Consider the following 22642-nt stretch of genomic DNA (forward strand, 5'->3'; position numbering starts at 1 on the left):
TGGTCAATTTCTTCCACTACAACTGTGGAATATTATTCCTAAACATGATTATCATTAAAACAACCATTGGCACCTATAAAAAAAAATTCATTTGGATGTGATAAACTGTCATGGTCATTGGGGTCTTTTTTTTCTACAAACATGTTTAAGGTTCTGTGAAAGATGTTAATATTTTTTATATTCTCTGAGAAAATCTGCCAATTAGAGGATGCACCAGAACTCGCACTGAGCATACAGCATGGCATGTGTCAGAAGCTCACTGTTTGAAATGTTACAAAACAAATGCAATCTGCTCTTACTTTTCACTGCAGATCAGCTCATGAAATATTTATTTTGCCCAGCACCTACAAAGAAATGAGAAATAGTGTATGTTGCTTTTGTTTGGTTACTCAGTATATTGTGTCCCATAAAGAACAGTTTTTCTGCAGCATATTTACTCACTGCGCAGCGTACAAAAGAAAGGTAAAATATGGAAAATACATGAAAATTTGTGCCATTTGGGGTCCTCAGATTCCCAATTACTTTGATACTAAACCAATTAAAGAAGCATGTATGTCCTTGATTTTAAATTAAAATGACCAGATTCTGACTTGAAGAATACGGGATAGACCATGTGTAGAAGCTGTGGTTATTAGAGAATATGGACTGGGTGTATTGCAGTTTTACAATGTTGTATATTGACACATTTAGACTGCTTCATACGCATGACAATTGTATAAAATAAAACCAAACAAATTGTGTCTGTTTCAGGTCCTGGACCACCTGGCACACTTACTCTTTTCAGCGTATTTAGGTTTTATGGTATTGATATGCTGAATAACATCTCAGTATCCTTCACAGGATGTAAAACATCTACCTCTACATGTTTGACATATCTTTTTTTGCATTTGGAACCAAATATGTTTTTAAAATTTAAATTAAATTTAAATTCTCTCTGAAGTTCTTCATTAAAAAAACAGTGAATAGTCATATTGATAGATTAAACATGTGCCTAAAGCAAGAATTAAGTGCCTTGATATTGCACTTACACAGTTCCCAGATGATATGCGTCATCTTCATAAATACTGAGTATCTGATTGGTTTCATATTGCCTGTTTTGAGTAGAACAGATATACAATGCAAAACAATCTTTTTTATAATGGCTTGCAAATGGAATGAGTTATGTATAAAATATGGGACCAATGAGGATTTTTAGAAAATAAACTGGGACACCAAAATTGGTCAAGAAGTATGTGACTGCCCCGGGGAATATTGGACATCTGGCAACCTGATTTCAAATATAATTAGGACTTCTATTTTAATATTGAAATTAATCAGTAGTTTAAGTTTTGATCTTTGCAATATGTTTTTTTTAAATGTAATCTTTATGACAATTTGTGGCATCTTGCCACATTTTCATTTGTTTCTGTAGTATATCATGCTTATTTTAAATGTTACTAGGATAGACTCCAGCCCCCTATGACCTTGAATTGGATTTAACAGGTTTAAGAATATAACATTTTGTTACGTTAAAAAAACACATACTTAGAGTACCATATAAAAGTTTACCATTACTATTCAACAAAACCTGTAAGTGCAGAATATTTTACTTTGAATAGTGTGGCTGTAAATGTCTACAAAAGACAGCAATGGTGGTGGCTGGAGCATGGGCAGGAGCAAATTGAGTAGACCAATAATTCAGAGAAAGACTGAATTCTTGTTTTTTAGAGGCTTTAAGTCCTGTCTGCACCTAAGCATCTGATGGCAGGGCCAGGAGTAGAAAATTAGTTTGAGATGTTTTCATTATTTGAAGTCTACAAGTGTGGATGACTGCTAGAATGTAATCTGAAAAGCCTGTTGAGAGGTTGAAGTTCATTTCTATTATGTTTTATTCCGGCATTGGTAAACAAATTCTCAATTTCTCCTCTGAGAGTTCTTTTTTGACACCATGCTGCCTACATTACTGAGTACTTTTAGTAGCCAATGAGGTGGTGTATTTTTGCTTTGGCTTTATGGCAGTATGTAAGATCACACACAAGTACTAAAAATGTATCATCAATAAGTGGCTTCTGTTCCTCTACATCCAGCACAAGTTAGGGTTCTTCTTCTTTTTGCAGAGCTGTTCCATAGGATGAACCCTAACAATCAATCCAAAACACTCTTGCCAAGTTTTAGATTTCAATGACACCTTTATTATCTTCTATAAAATACTCCATCGAAGATTGGGGAGCTGTGGTCTGGTGACACCATAAAAGCAGTGTGGGAAGTACCTTATGAAAACATCTTGGTATTTTATAAAATGTGACATTCTGAGATGTACTGGCTGGCCTTATCTCTCTCACATATGGCTAATGATTCTGAGGCCGAGGCTATCCACAGCTTACCACATGCTGTACTCGTGGTGGGTCAACCTTTAATATGCCAGAAGGGAATGCTGAGGTGATGACAATCTACATTATCCTTAAAAGCTTTGAACCATAGCAGTGGCAATGTATTTAGAGCCTCAAAGAGTTGATCATGGTAAGAAAACGTGTGTAGATAAGGTGGTGATGAGCTGCTTATAGTTCATCAACAAGCTAGTTGTGACAGTATTTGGCTCAGTATCTTCCAATCTCAACCCAGGAAATCAAGAATTGGTTTATGGATAGAAACTGTTTCTGGTGTGGACAGTCTAGGCATATTGCAGGTTTCTGTAATGTACCACTTGCGGAGCCAATGGAGTTGGTAGTTTCTGAGGTAAACCTTTGCTGTTCTCAGGGATGTCTTAACAGCATCATAGGCCTCCAGACAAAGTATTGTGCTGGGGCTCCTGTTTTGATGGCATAGGCATCAGGAATATCATGGGCCCCTGTTGTCTCTTGGGGCCCCTGGCCAGTGCCCATTGTACCAATGTGTTAAGACGGGTTTGCCAGGCCCTCTGAAAGATGATTTCCATTTACCCTTTAAAATAGATGGGCATTATGGTAATGGCTTTTGTATGCCTGTAGGAGTAACTTATGCAAAATACAATGAGCACTTGTGTATTGGTATAAAAATAAGCCCTATGAAGATTTTAATTTTCAAAACTCAATACTGATCTGTACTTTAATCAATATATAGAATAAGAAAATGAACTACAAAAAATGAAGCCAAAATGTGAACTTTGTGAAATAACACTGATTAACCTAATAAGGACAACTGAGTAAACAGACAGCAATTAGAATAGCTGCACCTTTTGACTTTATTTAAACAGAGTCTCCTTAAACTTTTAAACTCTGGACTCATTAATCCCATGATAAATACACTGCAATGCATTTCAGCCACACCAGGAAGATCGTCAGGAAGCACCTGGAGCACATCCGGGTGCAACATAAAAGGGACCGGTTCACTCCATTCGAGGAGCTGGAGTTGGGAGGAAGAAGACAGAGCTTGCGGGAGAGGAGTGGAGGTGGCAGAAAAGAAAGAAGAAATAAAAGAAAAGGACTGTGAGCATTTGATTGGTGATTTGTGCACTGTGTGTGTTGTGCAAAAAGACTTAGGAGAAATAAACGTGTGCTTTGGGACTTTTGAGTCTGTATCTCAGTCTGTGTCCGTGCTGATCTTCCACAAGGTGTAGCTAAACAGTTTGGTCTGCTTATGCTGTGCAAAAGCACAAGTCCATATGCACATAAAACTGTACATGTGAGACATTATAAAGCACCTATAATAGGGAAAATTAGACTTTTTGCAGATGCATTGAAAAAGCAGAATTTAGACGTATACTTGGATGAATGAAATGATGCCAATGGTATGACTTGGTATTATTTGAAATTACATTTCTCAGTAAGGAATACATTTTAAAATTCACTGTATCCAATTTGCTACCCATGCTTGAAGTGACTGAGAAGTGATGCACTTTTTTTGAAGAAGCTTTAAGGAGATAATAAACATTTAATATGTCCAATTGAGTATAAAACAACCAAAACTCAGAACAGTTTCCTGAGGCAGAGCCAGATGTCAAGACTAATGCTGACAGTCAGGGAATGTCTGACAGTTCAAGTGATCTGTTCTGACATTCTCCCCCTGCTGTGTTGATGAAAGACAAAAAGGGTGCAAAGACTGGTTTATCCCAGTTTGCAGAGAAGATATGACATTGGGATTCTTTGCAGACAAGTGCAAAGGCCAGATAACACACGGTAGAAGCAGCTGAGCTGCCCACAGTACATTTCATTTTAGATTACTAGCTTTTGTATCAGGTGGTAATGGGTTATATTTGCACATAAGGTAGCTTGTTGTACCAAACTTTTAAAGTGACACTTACATTTGCTACACTCTCATATCCTTGGCACTAAATAAGCCAGGGAGTTTATACCTGAGGAGTTTTATTAGGTAAATATAGGAAATGAGGTTTGCTTGCTTGTAGAAGTTCATTTTGAAAACCTTTGACTAGACATAGGGAAAAAAACATCCCACATCAAAGGTTAGAAATATATCTTGGAGACAGCTATGTGGAATCTGGAGTTAATTACCATTTTTAAACTAAATTCACTAAATGCTTGGAAAGCATTGACAGAAGAATTTATGCATCTAAAGCAGGGTCTACAACGTTGGTCCTGCAAGGTTATCGTGGCTGCATTTTAAAAAAACAATCCTTGACGATATCAGATTTTATTTAATTTTAGCATTGTTAATGTTTTCATTCGGCCATGTCTGGTCATTTTATATCATAGACTATTTGCTTTCTAAGGACAGCATTCAAATTGTTTTTTATCCTAAAAGGAATTAGCAATTCTTAATTGTTCACTTTTTGTCTTCAGTTTCCTTCCTAATTGTTTATTAAACCAGATAGTTGATGAATACAGACACGTGTAAATGGAAAACAACTAGATGGGGGAACTGCCGTTTCCTTTAACAGTTGCTTCTTATTTCTAATAAGGAACGATTAAAGGTAGGAAATGCAACTTTTTAACACTAAAATACACAATTATTGGTGGGGGAATAAGCAAGGAAACTAAAATGAACCATAAAAATGTATGTTGCTTCAGCAATAAGTGTTTCAACAGCAATGACAAAAACCGCATTAAGAAATTGGGTGGGATGCATGCCTTTACAAGTACCATAAATTTCCACCGGCTGTTACAAACTCAAATAAAATGTATGTTTTTACTCTATAATAGTAAGAATAAGAGCAGCTCACTTCTCAAAACAGAGACGTCAGTGGTCAAACCCGTGATCTTTTGATTGCCAGTCAGCAGTTCTTACTGCTGCACCACCAAAGCGGTCGTATTAAGGGCGTATCAATGTCACACCTTAATGTGGGTTCTTTTTCTGCAGTTATATTCTTGAATAAAAGCACATTTGTTTTGTTATACTTGTACCTTTTGCGAAAGTGTTTATTTGATATTTGGACTTCAGGCTTCGCACATTATACACTTCATGTCTACATTTTGTCAATTATTCCTAAAACATGAAAAACATTTCTGTTTTAACGATGTGTTTACATAGATTGTTGTAGACATGGAACACACAAGAAATGTATGTATTCCAAATAACGATATATTATTTACACGATTCAACTCTAAGCAACTGGCACACAGGTAAACAGACTCGAGCTGAGAAAACTTTCTGCCCTTTCTGCATTGGTGGGGGGATGGGATAGCAGGCTGCTCGTGCTTATCGACACATTTACAACACAAAAGATGCTGACAAACAGGTGCAAAGGGATTTAAGGTGGGCTGGTATTACGAGTTTTTTTGTAGGCTTTGGTAATTTTAGTGTTAAAAAGAGGAGCTCACTGCATTAGAATCACATGGGCTAGAGTGGCATTATTCCCAAATTCAAAAGAGGCGATACAGATATATTCTTGTGACACTTATACTTAATTATACTACATGGTATGCAGAGATAATTCCCATTTTAAACCAAATTAAGGAAAAAAAGGAAAGTGGTGTTTTCACTTTACCTAGTCAAACTAATCTAATGTTTTGAGATGAGCCTGGTGTAAAAGTCCATATTCGTTGATAATCTCTGAAGCATGGTTTGCTGGAATTAAAGAAGAGAGCCAGCAAATGCTAGGATTGGGAGCAATTAGGGAATCATGCAATGACTTAAATGGGTGGTTGAAGCTTTGCATGGACACAAATGCCCATTTCATCCAGTGGTGTCTGGCTTTATAACCATACTTGACCATACGCCATGTGACTGTCAAACACCATGGCAAATGCTAAGGTCATATTTGGTATGGCTGAGTTCCCAGACACAAATATGAAATTCACCAATGTGTCGCTGAAGGGGGTTGGGCTATGGGAGACATGTGAAGTGAAGGAACTTTAAATTGCTTTAGAGAAAATAAAGAACTTTCTGCTAAGTAATGGCAGCTTAACATGATGAAAGTGATTTGTGTATTTATAAAGGACACACACACAAAGACAGACTACTTTCTTGTCTTTCAGGTAACTAAGGCTTTGCCTCTTTTCTCTTTCTTCATCATGTAAAGCACTTTGAGCTACATTATTTGTATAAAAATGTGCTATATAAATAAATGTTGTTGTTGTTGTTGCCTTCACCAGGGTGTCCAGTGGTAGGTGCAGCAGGGAACCCAAGTCCAAAAATCCTTCCCTGATCAGGGTGCACTGGTCATGGTGACTGCATGAATGAAAACGGACTCCTTGCTGTAGTCTGAAGAATCTATTTGGAGTTTGAAGTGTTTTTCCTTTATGTCTTTTGCCTGTGGTGGAATAAAGTTTTGAGTGCTGAGCTGAGAATTCTTTTTATTTTTTGACAAGCCAACCAAATAATTCACAAAATCTATTATTCAAAAAGAAAATGTCCCAGTTGACCTAAGTCTTCTTGAATGCAGGCAGTTACAACTCTATCATCCATTCAGTAAACCTGTTCAGTCCAGTTCAGGGACATACTGTAGGGTTGGAACCTACTGGGGCAGTACAGTCATATGCATATACTCATTACAACTTAGTCAGTTTTTTTACCTGTAACCAGAAAATACCAAATTATCTTAACTTTAATTTTGCATGAATGTGTGTTGCTGTACAAATCTCAGGAAATAAGTGTATCTTTCTGTAGCCTGTAGTTCTTGAATGCTTTGCAGATATTCTTTCTTCTCCATAAAATGTGCACTAGTATCTCCATTTGACTGCAACCATGTACTGTCTGAAATACTGTAGTTAAGCAATCTGCTGTAGTTTGTTATGAGCTAACAGTGTAAATAAAACTGAAAAGGCATTCAAAATTGCTTTCATTCGTATTCACAAGAGTATAATCGAATTAATGGCCTACTCAGAATTTTCAGTTACTTACAACAACATTTTTTCTTTGAGACACATTATCCATGCTGCCTTGAACTCTTTAAATGAGTCCACTCTCTGCTGTTTTGGTAACAAGCATTTGTTTAAAAACCTCTCTACATCTCTTCAAAATTCTAGCTCACTCAGCGTTCCTTCTTCGAGTCCTCTTAACAAATAATTAGGTCTGGGAATCGATTAAAAAAATTAAGTACTTTCTTGCATAAATGTAGGTAATAATCATGATTAATCGCATCTAACATTAAAACATACAATTATAAAAATTAATACATAAATCATGAAGTAAATACACACTGAATTATAAATCTAAGGAATTAAAAAAAGTAATGGCATAGTTTAAACTCAAACAATGAACTTAAACCTGAAATGTTAACAAAATACTGCTTGAACAAGTACAACTTGAAATTGAGTGCCTTCCTAAAAGGCAAGTTGAAAAGAAGGCAATAAGAAAACTATGCCAAAGCATTAATTATCAAATTGGCATAGCATATGAGACACAGACGTGTCAAAGTAAAAAACGATCAAAACGACTGTTGACTGCTGAAGACTGATTTAACTGAAAGAATAAGCTTCTCTTAACTGGGCATACATTGAAACTTGTGCTAAAATTCCATAAATACTATCCTCAATTGTTCATCACCATCAACGACTTGGTGATTATACTCTACACAAGTATTTTTCAACTGGTGTGCCATGGAAGTAACAGTATGGTGCCCCTGAGTGCTGACGTGAGAGAGATACTCTCCTCAGGTGGTCGAGATCTGTCCAAGAAGGATGGGACTACTTGGAGAATCGAACATAAAAGCAATTCTGTGATTGCCATTTTGCAGACAATTTAGCACATGTATAGATTTAATGCTTTTGTGGTTGATAAAATCATGCCTTGGGATTTTTTGGGTTACAAAATGTGTGCCACCACAGAAAAACAGTGGGAAAACATTGCTGTTCCTACACCTTTGTTCTTGGTACACTAAAAGATATCTTTGTAGCTGCTATCTTGCTTAAAAACTGACACTGTGCATTACTTGGATGGTTATGTTGTGTTCTTTGTATAAATTACCGAAGATACTGCAAACTTCAATCATGGGCAGGGATAATCATTACACTTCTATTTTGTAGAATTTTGTCATTTCGTTTGGGCAGTTGGCACTGTAAGCTGGGTGGCAGACTATCGAGTTAAATACAGAGATATAAGAAACTTTTTTTGGCTTTAGTGCCACTCAAAGATAACTTATCTAGCACTTATGTGATATGACTATGAATTGATCTTCTTACAGAAACATGAAAAAGAAAAAAATGAGCATAATTTTTACCTTTGCAACATTTCTTTAGCATTCCACCAGGACGCCATAACCCTCCCACTCCCCATGTATAAATAAAGAAAATGAACACCAGTGCTATGTATTGACATGTAGCATATCGTTGTGAACCGCATAATATGAAATGTTAAACCTTTAAATGAAAATTTTATTTCATTAAATTTTTAAAGGTTTATATAAATATGGCACCAGATATGCATATAATTATATAGGTACAAACTTAACTTACTTATATTATAACACCCGCAATCAGTCAGGGAGAAACCACATGCTTCAGGAGTTTGAAACTGATGAGCTTTAATTTGTTTGCTTCCCAGCTAAATTCCCACTGTTCTAGCTGTGGGAGACTCCTCAGCTTTTCTACTCGCAATTGGGCTTACTTGACTCTTTTACACTGCTTGTCTTCTGCTTCAGTGTTACGGCCCTGAAGCACACAGCTCTTTGACTCTCATGCCCTTCTACTAGATTGTTCACTCTGCTCAGTTCCCACACACTATGCTGCTGCTTTACGTCCCCATATGTGCCACTAATGCACACTGTGTTCTCCTTCTGTCCACCCCAAGCACTGACAACAGAAGCACACCTTCCAGCACCTTCCAAACTTTGTTCCGGGACCTCTTCCTCCTGCTGAGGTGTTTCATTAGCACTTTGCACTGCACATTCTGCAAGCACAGTGCTCAGTAGCTTTCCAGCCCCATGGCAATCCGAGTCTCCGGCCGGATCATTACAGTATTATTGTTTCGTAATGTTAGAGAAAAAAAATTGCATGAAAATGCCACTTGACTGAAACACTGACTGAGACATTTGCCTCATTACTGGCCCTTGGCGCAACCATATTTTTGTAACGAGTTAAACAGGCCAGATTAACTGCAAAAATCAGAATGCTAACTTTCCAAGGCCTACAAATAATATAATATTGTCCATGTTGATAAAGTAAAATGTACAGATTGTCAAATTCTTTTTTTGGACTTTTTCATCTCTGCAGCAGTTAAGAGATGCAGATTATTTCACATTTCTTTTTGTTTCTATCAGGATATCAAAAATAAAGATTTCAGAACTGAATGGTTTAAATAATCTTAATCAATGTATTAGTTAAATTAACATTATTTTAAATGGGATCTGGTTGTTTAATGAATTTCTGCACATGGCAATTTGTATGTGCATCCGGAACAGCATTCTCCCATAATGATAAAAAACAAGAAAATCCTGAGCCTTACTGAAAGAGGAATGAATGCACCTGTAGTTAATTATGATATCATCAAAAAAGCCATAGGGTTAAGTTATATCTAAACTAATGCGGATTGCCTAAAAGAAACAGTTTAAAAAGCAAGTGAATATCAATATAGCTATCCATAGCACCATTTTGTGAAGCTGTTGATTCCACTAAAAGAAGTTCTACACCCACACTAATTTTTGCACCCTAACTAACCCACAATGACCTGAGTCATTGACATATCCAGAATAATCTGAAGTTGTAAAAACAGGGCTCAAGTTTAAGGTTCAGCTGATTACACGCCCAAGCTGGAGCTTCAACAAAAACTGACTGTGTTAACATCAAACCATCCTTACCTTACAGACTTTGACTTCCATACAAATGATAAGTAACATATACTGCAATAAGCAATCAAAATTATACATGCAGGTATATATATTGTAATAGGAAATGGAATTAGACTGAGGTTCCAGCTGGGGTGGAGGGCGTCAAATGTTCAAATAAGAATTGTTTAATGATCACAAATACCTTTTACAGGCTTCTCCGCAACTATTCCAGCACAAATTAAACAAAACCAATGTTGAGTATTCTTCTACACTCCTTCAGACTGGACTCCCCTATGGAGGATAGGTGGCCCCTTTTTATGCCGGACAATGGAGCACTTCTGGTGTTACAAAATTGCACTTTGGAAGCACTTCAGGTCAGAGGAAGCCTGCCAAACTGGGGAGAGTTTTTACCTACAGCTTACCATAGTGGCTCCAATACCACTCAGCAGGGTTGCAAAATGAGGCTACAATTCCAAACATACCCTGCTGTTGTATGCATAGGTGAACCAGCTTAGGAGTGCTGCTACCTAGTGTATCAGAGGACTTTACACTCTATGGCATCTTCCCCTGATCTGTCCATTTTATAGGTCCGTCCGAGATCAGGCACATGCTCCATCCCAGCCAGAACTTTAATTCAATGCCATCTCCTATTACAACATCTTATTACACAAGTGAAATAAATAAACACACAGCCCTTTTCAGATTTCCAGTGTTAAATATACACTCAATATATGTAGTGTTTATAACTAGAAGGAATATTAAATTCTCTTCACCCTTTATCATAACAATATTTACATTATTATTTAAAAATGAATAACATAACAGTTATAAACAGAGTGCAATGTTAAGAACAGTTACTCTTAATGGATTAATGTCAGCAAATGAAATTAAAATTAAAGCAGATGACCTAGTTCAAACAGGACTATTTGGTTTGTAATTAAGCTTCATTTTATTTATCTAAACAGCAGTCTAGAAATACACAGAAGTAAAGATGTTCAACAAAAAGCATTTCTCTATATTGATGAAATGTTTCTTTATTTAATAGATCCCAAGACAGTCATAAAAAATATAAAAAGTATCAAAGTATCAGTTACATAAGAATTTCAGGGTGGACAGAAGAATTTTATTTTAAGCCAATATCTCTGCACTCAGCTCTAAACATGAATGTTTTTCATTCATTGTGTCATGTCATTTGATGTATCTAAGAGTCATAATTGCGCTTAACTATACACACTTATTCAAAATTTCAACAGTCTTAAACATTGGACTAAAAAAGATCTTGCTAAGTGATCCAAAATTAATTTAGAATTGAAGGAATAATTAACATAATAAAATATGATGGCCTGCATTAGTGGGACTCTGCAAAAGATAAATAAGGTAAAAGTTATTCTAATGCAGAAATAAAACCTAGAAAAGCAGGTTGCAGACAAAACATTTTTGGTCTAAAGCCTTCTTCGCACTCCTATTGAAAGCTATTCAACCAAAGCGTTACATCTTGTCACACACGTGCGCATGGGAGGCAGCTAAAGGGCTTGAGTGACGGCAGTTCTGAGACAGGCCGGGCTGTGGCAGAGTGCACTGACTCTTTTTCTCACTTCCCTGTAGACCATCCCTGGGAGACTCCACCTGGCTCTCGTGACATCACTTCCGGGACCGAACCAATGGAGACAGAACTAACGGCGCCGCCCCTGATGTCACGTCCGGGCCTGATCCAATGAGTGGCGAACACGTGCCCGATTCCCATGACCTCACTTCCTGTCTTCCCCTTTAAAAGCCTGCCCTTTTTCCCCTTACCCTCAGTCTTGTTTTGGACTCGATTGTATGCACATCAGTGCTGTTGTTATGATAAAAAACGACTTTGCAGCCAGGATACCAAAATATACGGGTGGCTGCCCCAAAACTTCTTTGAGTATGTCTCAGCTTTGTGACAATCTCTAACCTTCTTTTTTGCTTTTTTCAGTGTGGAAGTAACCTTTACTTTTGTTTTCTTTTAATATAACTCAATAAATCATTATACCTCTTTCAGTGTGTCCAGTTTGTATACATAAACCTTTAACAAACTACTAACAGTCATAACTGCTTTTATTTGAAAAAAAATTGCTCCTTCAAAGGCGGCCTAAAATAAAAAGTGGCCATGTCTTATACTATTGTTCCTTTAGTTTACAGGTTAGTACAATCTTAGAATAAATCAAAAAGCCCCTGAAGACATAATGACCTCCCTCTTTAAATGCTGTACTGCAGTGGTTCTTCCATTCAATCGGTGGTCCCCCCTGTGGCTGAAGGTTTTTGTTCCAACCACTTTTACAATCAGTGATTCTTTTTTTACCTTTAATAGAGCTCATTGTCTAATTAACGCTCCTTTTTACTCTTTCTTTTACTTTGCATTCAGAAAAGTGCATTAGCAGAGAAATTTATCAGAAATCAGACAATATTTGTACATTTTGATGCTTAACTGTTTCATTTTGTTTTAAATTCATGCATAGCAGACATCAGGGCTAGAGACAGTGGATGCTAAAAGTTAGCTATTTTAGTATACCCTCTTGTGTACATGTTATTAAATAATGACATAAACAACAAAATACTAAAAAACAAAAAAAACTTCTCATGCATTTAAATTTTTGCTTTGTTGAGTAAAAATTTGCATAACCTGTTAGTAATTTCTAGATCGATACAAAAAAAATACAAACTGGGAAGTAACAACTCGCTTAATTAACCAATTAAAAGCAGTAATTGGTTGGAAGAATTTGACAGGAAACATATCTTTCATTTGTTTCATTATTAACAGCCTTCAAACTTGCCTTTGTTGTTATTTTATTTTGGAAGTCATTAAATGATGTTATTAATTCTTACATTTGTTGTAGTTATTATTTCTTATTTTGTTTATTGTTAGAATTATTAAGTTGTTTCTTGCACAGAGGAGCATTGGTTTTTACAGCACTTTGATTTCAGGAGCCTTCTGGGATTTTAATTTGACTTTTTATACTGTAATATCATATATTTCATTGATATGCAGTCATTATTCACCTCTACTATTCTCTATTTTCTGCTCAGTTTTTTGCTAGTTGGGTTTTGCTCATCCACCTTTTTCAGTTACAATATCTCCAAGGATTTTTGTGAGGAGAGAGGAGATCAAGCATCTCAGAATTACTCTTAGGAATTGCTAAGATAAGAATTTGTCCTACCCCAGAGCAGGGCCTGAGAAGCAGTTATGAATTGTCCTACACCCAAGATGAAAAAACCAAGACACATATGCTGAATGAGAGTAAGGCCTGATAATGGGCACTTTTATTTAACAATGAATGATCCACAGCCATGCTGGCAGAAGATTCAACTTCCCAGCCATTATGGCCACAGGAAAAATCTTGAAAAGTAACCATTATATTGAAAATAGCCATGGCTATTAATGCACTGTTACTAAAGTTACGTTCACTCTTCCAGTGTTCTCAGTCATGCCGTGTCTCTCTTCTGAGGGGCTCTATTTATCCACTGCCTGCTGTAATGTGAAAGTTCAAAGTGTTTGTGGAATGTAGAACTAAGTATACCTGTGTGACATTTCACTGTCAATCGCTCATCCAGTCACACTTATCTTCAGAGTAATATGCTGGCAATTTACATCATGGACAATCTGTGTGTTGATACTGTGACATCATGTGCAATTTACATATATGTGTTAATCCACATTTAAGGTAGTGATCTTTTGTGTGTACCAATCTGCATAAATGAAGCTTGCTTTAATATCACCTCCAGTGGAGTAGTGGGATAATTTGCGTATTACATCATGCATTGTGAGGGCGTTCAAGTTTTCATACAAAACTCGAGAAATGGTTGTTTGGGACATGCCCAAATCATCACTACTGCAATGGTGCATTTTTCCTGTGGCCAAAAAATGTAGACTTACTAACACTATCATTTCAGCTGACAGTGCAAGGTTTCTCAGTGGTTGATCACATAACATACAAGATTAGTTATGAATATTACTTCATCTCTGTCAAGCCAACATTTTTTCTCAAGTACATTGCTGTCCAGCACTTCCAAAACATTCTGCCTTTCCTAGGATTTGAATGCTTAAACGCCATTTCCTAGCAAGTTAGGAAAGCTCATGAGCTCTCCTAAGTTGGTGAAGCTAGGGAGTAGCTTCCTAAATTAGGAAAACTGATGAAATGCTTTTACTTGTACTCCTAAAAGTAGAACCACATCTACATCCCTCTTGAGATTTTTGAGCAAGTTAGAACCTTTTGCTACTCTAAGACGCTGGATAAATAAAGGCCAAGATGTAATGTCAAGCAGAATTGTAATGAGGGACAGACAAACCTCAAATCAAAATGATGCAAAGAACCAGCAAGACAAACTACAAGGGAAAAGTGAAAGAGATTCTGGAGCTGAAGGGAGTTAAAAAAACAAAATGAAAGTCTATTTGAAAAAAGCTTACTATGCTAGTGATAGGGAGATGAAGGTACATGGCAGTTAAACCGTATTTATAACCAGACACGTCAAGGTTGTGCCACTCACGGCCACATGACATTTCACTACGTGTCACATAAACAAAAACATGGTAATGGCAAAATAAAAATTAAACTTTGCCAAAATAAATAAATTAAAAAATACAAACCTCACAAAAAGGATACGTCATGATAAAACAAAACAACAACAAAAAAAAAAAACCAAAAAACTAAAAGTTAAATGAATACAATTGTTTATGGCAAAAGTACTCTGTAGTCACCTGTAATGTTAGGATACACCAACTGTCAATGAGACTTACTAAATTGAATCTTGTATTATGAAGCTTAAAAAAATAAGGGACTTCTTATACACTTTTATGTTTGGTTGCATGCCCAGCGAGGGACTTGGTGGTATTTTGTCCTTAGAACATCTGCAGGTCTATTTTCTCCAAAATCCCAACAGCTGGAATTTAAAATCCTTATTAAAGACTCTGCTTTGTCTTTATTTGTTTCTGTGTATTTTGTACTTCATATACTTCTTTAATCGCAAATTATTTTACCTTTTACTTGCAAAGCATTCTGTAAAGCATTCTGAGTTTGTATGAAAATATGCTATAGAAATAAATGCTGTTACTGAATGCATCTTCTCACTTTTCTTGTGGAAAGTGAGATTTCCTCCCACAGTCCAATGAAATCCTGTCAGAGCAGTGTGAGTAAGCATATGTGTAAGTGTTTTTAGCAATGACCACATTCTTAATTATGAGATGGTGTCTTCCTTTCACCTGCAGCTGCCTGAATCCCTATGATCTTGAATATGAAAAGGCAAGAATTGAAAATGGATGAAGCTGGCTAGCAATGACACTCCTGATGCTGGACTAGTCATCTTTGTATAAATCTACTTATATCCTAGCATTCATCACTGTCCTTTGTAATCTCTGAATCCTTAAGCCTGATTAATGTCTGGCAGTCTCTGAATCCTTTGACCTGGGAATTTGTGTAGCCTGAAATGTCAATCAAGAATAGGTTGTATTTTGCTGCCTCTGTCTCCTTTTTCATGTATTTCAAAATGGTTCATCCTCCACCTGTCACATTTTAAGAAGAGGGACCACCTCTGAACTCTTGATTTTTTTTGTCACTGACAAAACTTTATTCCTGCTGTCATTTTCTCTTTGAACTGCATTACTGAAAATGCCTGCTGAAAATTGACTTCATTTTCAAAGCAATCACAGCACATCTACAATTGAAAATAAACTGACTATATTTACTTCCACAAATATTTTCATGTTTATCAATGTGGTTTTAATCACAAGTATGAATGAATCTCATGTCAACTCCCCAGTTTGAACAAACACTTTCAATTACTGCTTTGTGGCAGTACATGTCAATTTCCACAAATGTTCATCCATAAACTGAATGCTTTACTTTAGATATTGTCACACATCAGTTGTATAAAAGAAAAAAAAAAGTACATAATTATTTTGTAGTATTTTAAAATATTAGATGGTAAGATTGCAAAATATAAATAACGCAGATTGCTACCTAGAATTAAGTGGCTTCTGACAGTGTACAAAGTCCTGCATACAGTGGTAGAAGGACTGGAGAAGAAGATCAGCAAGCAGCTTTGTGCAGGTGGCTTGAAATCTCTCCAAGCTTGACATGCTTTGCGCTGTACATAAGGTCAGTTCAGATGCACCTCCCCCTGTCGTTCATTAGTGAGTAGTTCAAAGTGGTGAAATGCGGATTAGTTGTAATCTGTTAAGATTCTAGGTATGGAAGAGTTAGAGAAGTCTGTGTTAAAACAAGATCAGGGTGCATGATGGGAAGCTGGCACTGCTGTAGCCCAGGCCGGGTGTTCACTTAAACTCCAGGACATCACTGACAGCATATGAACAGGAAGGCAGTGATTGTAGTCAACATACTTTCAACAATAGGGAACATCCATTACAAGGAAAAGAAGTGCAATGATAGAAGATGAGTTGAGGAACATCAAGAAAGAGATGAGGACAGCTAGACACTTTCGATTTTTCACAAATTGAGCTACTTGAATGCAGGTATACTCCTACATTATGTTAGCATTAAAAAGGGCCTCTGCATTTTCTGGTAGCCTTTGTAATGACTTCTTCCTTCTTTTCAAATGGTAGTAGGACGACCGAACTAGAGAATGCCAGTACAATATGGGGTGTATTGAGTTAAGCAGGAAATATTGGATAAATAAAACTTCTCTACAGATCCAGGATTCAAATCATTGTCAGGTAACTTTATATTTTGTGGCATCAGTGTACTAGATTTTCCATTTTAGACAATGACTTTCAGTTGTTATGATCCTTTCCCTACTGCTAAACTCCTAAGCAGGTTTTGCCTCCTAAATCAGGCTTGTAGGCTCCACTGAGGCCTAGTATCAAAGTAAGCCTTACCACAAACTCAAGAAGCAGGTTTCTGGATTGCATAGGCCCCACAAAAAAAGGTCCTGGCTTCAATATTAAGAAACTAAAAAGGAGGCCATATAAAAAACCTGGCCTATTATAAGAAAATTTCAGCTTAATATTGAAAAGGTTTATTTAAAACATATTCAAAAGCAAAGCAAGAACAGCATAACATAATGATTTTAAAAAGGTAAACCTTTAAAGTAAAACAAAAATTAGTCCATAATTACAAAATCTTAATTATTTTAACAAAGAAAACTCCAAAGCCTAGAAAATAAGAAACAAACACTTATAAATTGGAATCCAAAAATTCTAAAATAGAACAAACAGAACAAGAGATTAGAAGAGTTAATAAATTCTGAAGTGAGGGACAAAAACCTCTCAGCCTAACATAAAACATTAAAAAAATTGAAAAACAATAAAAGAATAACTACTGTACTTGAGCCAGAGTTGAAACTCTGCCCATTTCTTGAAAGTAACACAGAAAGTCCTTCTAGCACTTCTGATGGTGGCCTCAGGTTCCCTGTAGTCTTCAGCCCCTCGTTGTATCAGAGGCCCACAGAAAGTGTGTATTCCATAACACATAGTGTGGGGCCATGCACATCATAACAGGCCACGGTGCTGCCTCCTGTTGGTCTGGCTGAGTTGTCCTAAAATAACCTTCATAGCTTCATACACCAGTGCCACTCCACCATCTCTGTTTCTCTGAAACAACTGCTCCAGGGGTTAGCATTAACAATACAGACTGCCATGCTCTGGTGGCATTTTATTTTTTGGCCTGGCATAATGAAAAACATCATTAGCCTTTTCTTACATGGGGCCTGTTCCTGTCTTATAGCATCTCTGTTCTGTGCTACCGGTTTAGATCAGACACTTCTTTACCATACATTCTCATTTTAATTTATATCAGTACAGCAATAAAAGTGTGTGAACAAATTTTAATATGAAAAAGATTACTCATACTCTAACTAAAGAGATTGGCACATGGTCTCCTCTGAGAAGGGCAACTTCTCTGATATAGCAGCCTTTGTGAAATGCAAATCCTTGGCTTCATAGGTGTTGACGACTTACATTTCATTATATTCAGTCTTTACTCCAGCTTTATCTTGATCTTGTTTTTGATTTCTTTTTCTAATTCCTGAACTTGAAACAAAGCAGCAATATATATCTACATATGTGCTGAATTAGAATTGGTTGAATCATACTATTCCTTATATTCTATTATGTATAACAATTTGTACAAGAGCAATTTTATAATAATAATGTCTGTTTGTGTCTTCATGACTGGATATCGTTAATTACTGTATGGATGTGAGTAAGGATTCTGTGTTTTGTTGCTGTCAGTCACTATATATTGTTTTCTTTTAAATGTAGATTACATGCCCCCTCAGAATGTCTGTTTTCCAAAACCTAGCTGAAATAAATAATACCTTTTACCATTTGTATTATAATTCAGTTTAGTTATGCTTATACTATTACTGTACTTTAAAATTTAGGAACATCTCAGAGAAACTTTGAATTGTCTGTTCAGTGATCTGAAAAACCAAAGTACCAGAGCCTACTCAACAATTTAACTCAGAACCTTTAAGAGGGGAAAAAAACCTACTGCTTGGGAAACAAGCCAAGGCAGCAACACTAGCCAGCTGCCAGAAGTCACAGAGAATTACTCTGTAGCCATGTAACCGTCAGACAAAAGCACAGGTGGTCCGAGATAAAGGACTTCTAAAGCAATGGATGATTTAATTTTGAAAGAAACACACTAATGTAAAATAAAAATAAGAGCTGTCAGCATAGGCATACACACATACATAATTTTTTTTTTTTTTTTAAATAAAAGTATTAAAAATATGGTGTTTTTGACTATCTCTTAGCCCCTGGTATTTTCATTGAACTACATTCATTCCTGTATTTTGTCTTTGCCAATTTCCTTGGCTTTCTTTTTTTCAAAAAATAGAAAAGAAAATTCAGAATAGTGGATTCTGCCAGCACAGTAAGATAAGTGCCCTCAACTGCACAAACCAACCCCACACACTGTAACCCAGTCTGCCCCATTATCTCCATCTTATCTTAATGTATACTGTGACCTGAATAAGATCAAATGCTACCGCCACTTATTCATTTACTTTAGAATTCACAGTGACAATAAAGAAGAATAACTTGTTAGATTCATTCCTGAGAAATGCAACTGCATATGCAGGAAAGGTTTCCTGTATAATGATGCAATTTTTTGCCATTTAACAAAGTGAAAGCAGAAGGTTTAGAGAACTATCTAAATTCAGATTGGAACTACCATTCATAGCATTTTTAACAGTGTTGTCTTACTGACTTTTTCTCTGTTCTCATGTGTAAGATTCAGGAAAGTCTGGGATGGCATTGTAAAGCTTTTTTTTTAGCAAAATATTTATTGTACTATATGTTTTATTCTATTGTCTTATATTGTACTTTGAGTTGACATCTGTGTATTTTTATGTTTTTTTTTTTTCATTTTTTTTTGCTGTGGTATGCAATTGAAGTTTCCCTTGGGAATCAATAAAGTATATCTAAGCTAATCCAATGACAGAGAATGCTACTGAAATAATACATTGTGTAGTTTAAACACATTTTATGGTAACAGTAGTTCATCTTAGAATACATACTGAAGTAGCCTAAATCTTGGGTTATTTTCAAATCTTAACATAATGAATATTAATTCAAAGGTAAAGGTTGACACCTTCATCCACTTAAGATTTAACTGGTTACATTTCTTTTGCTTTTCCAACCAGCACTCAGGCAGGTGAAGTGATTTACTCATGGTCACAGGGTGTCAGTACAAGGATCTGAACCCACAACCTTGAAGTCCAAAACCTTAACCTCTACACCAGACTACCAGGGTGATGCCTACAGTTGTGTCACATTGTTGTAAATTGCACTTATTGCACAGTTGCAGCCATCTTCAGGAAAATCCCACTCTGAAATGCTAAAATTTCATAAGCCCACTTTAAAAGTGAATGTTACTGAAGCACATTCTGACTAGACACTAGTTTAGAAAAATGTGTTACACTTACAACCCAGTGTGAAGTTGAACTTTAAAATGAACCATCATACACATAAGCAGCTACAGTATTAGCAAGCATTACAGTAATCCCTCCTCAATCGCGGGGGTTGCGTTCCAGACCCCCCCCGCGATAGGTGAATATCCGCGAACTAGAAAGCATATGTTTCTATGGTTATTTTTATATATTTTAAGCCCTTATAAACTCTCCCACACTGTTTATAAATATTCCCCGCACAGTTATACAGCATAATCCCATTGTATTCTCTTAGATATTAGGTAAGATTCATTGAAATTATGTATATAAACACACTGTTTATATACAGTAAAACCTAAATATTATTTTAAAGATATTGAGTGTCTCCGATATCATATGTTACAGCTATTACGATAGACATGCCACCAGCAATAAATACGTACAATGCAACAAAAATAGTATACAGTAAATGTGTGTGTACAGTGACACTAAACGTACGTACATGTACTAAGTACTGTAAGTAGAAAATTAATTATGGTTACTCACCAACAATGACACGATGACTTGTCCAATAACAATGAGTTTTATTTTAATGCACAACAAAGGAGAGCGTTACAGCCCTTAAAGGAGCCACTTCAGGCGATTGTGTAGCACTGCCGTTGTTCTTCTTCTGGCAGTCTTCAATCCAAATCCCTAAAGCAGATTCCATCCAGACTACTGCCTTATTACATCCACTTACAACTTGTTTTGGACCCTGGTTAAAAGGACACTGCGGCCGTAGATCTTATATTCCTTTCCTACTTTTTACATAAAAAGAATCGTAGCCTTCAACAAATCCAAAACGTTTACCTTTTCGGCAATCGTTAACATCTTCCGTTTGCGCTTGGGCACGGCCCCTGAAGCAGTAGCAGATCGTTTTGGAGCCATAATGAAGGGCTTGACTATGCACAAAGATAAACACTAAAGAGCACAAAATTTAACTCTTTACACAGCGAAACACGTTGATGCTGAATGAGCGAGACGAGACTTCCTGGTTAACACTGCATTCAGCAAGCAGGAACTTAACTGTGTGCTCTGATTGGTTAGCTTCTCAGTCAGGAGAATTTAACTGCATGCTCTGATTGGTTAGCTTCTCAGTCATCCGCCAATAGCGTCCCTTGTATGAAATCAACTGGGCAAACCAACTGAGGAAGCATGTACAGGAAGTAAAAAGACACATTGTCCGCAGAACCCACGAAGCAGCGAAAAATCGCGTTATATATTTAGTTATGCTTTCATATAAAATCCGCGATAGAGCGAAACCGCGAAAGTCGAAGCGCGATATAGCGAGGGATTACTGTATACTAACAAGACTTTATAGGAAGTTAATTTTGTTATAGCCAGAAGACTATCTCTGTAAACCTAAAGGAGGGTCTACATTGTTGGTATTATTTGGTTTTGTACCATATTAATGACATAGAATAAATAGACACAGCATGACAGTAGAAAATAATCTAGATAATTTCTGTTGTAGGTTGGATAACAATTATTTTATTTAAGAATAGACAAAGTCTATAAAAAATAAGAAATGTATTATTTGACAATAAACTATGTAATATTCTATGATGTGCTTCTCGCAATTGAGGGCCCGTGTTTGCCGACTGATAGACCAACCACATGTGTTACCTGATAGGTAACCACTCATTCAATCAGATCGAGACTCAGACTACGGATGCCATGAATGTAATTACTCCGATCTCCAGGCTGTCAAATAAATGAACCACATGCCGGGGTGCAGTGTAAAGGGACTTTGTTGCTGAAGTCTGAGGTTCGATCCCCGCGAGGGGTGCAGTGGAGTATGTACACCTGATGAGCCCAAATAAGGGCGAAACACGTATCACATACTCTTTACATTATTTGACAATAAACTATGTAATATATATATACATATATACAGTATACAGTATATAAAGTAAAACATAACCGAAGCCCAATACAAGAGACTATGATATTGGTTGAGAGAACAAGAGGGTCAAAACTGAAATAACATGCGAGAAAAAATCACAAGGATACATTTTGAATATTTCAGAGATTTGGTATCTGCAGATCGAATAAGGATTAGCACCCAAAGCCCTCCTTTTATCCCATCACATTGATTATGCATGGGTGACCTGTGCATGGGTGGATATGGACGTAATGACGGAGAAAATACTGGCAGCCTTTGAGGACCTAAAATCATACCAATTCATGACATCCTTTTAATCAAACAAAATAACAGCTTTAAATATCTGCAGCAACCTCAATGTCTAGTCTGGTTTGTATTGTGCCCTTTACTATTGAGCTTTATCTGTTGACTAGCAAAATACCCTGCCTTAAAATTTTTATTAAGAAGAAAAGTAAACCTTTTTAAACTGAGGGAAAATATACCAATAATTATTTAAGGATCTCTTTGTATGCCACGTTGTCAGTTTGGCCCTCCGGTTGTAATATGACCAAGCTGTGCGCTGAGCTTACTCTTGAGCATGCAAAGTATAGTTGGCCATGTGGAAAGCAATCTTGCCTCAGATCTCACAGCTTGGATTGCTGCTGTCATAATCGGTTTGAGTTTCATGGTTTGTTTCAATTACGTTAGTATTTGCAGGACTTGTTGTGTTGAAGTGACATTCGGCATCTGTC

Source organism: Polypterus senegalus, chromosome 1 (genome assembly GCF_016835505.1).
Source record: "Polypterus senegalus isolate Bchr_013 chromosome 1, ASM1683550v1, whole genome shotgun sequence".
NCBI lineage: Eukaryota > Metazoa > Chordata > Cladistia > Polypteriformes > Polypteridae > Polypterus > Polypterus senegalus.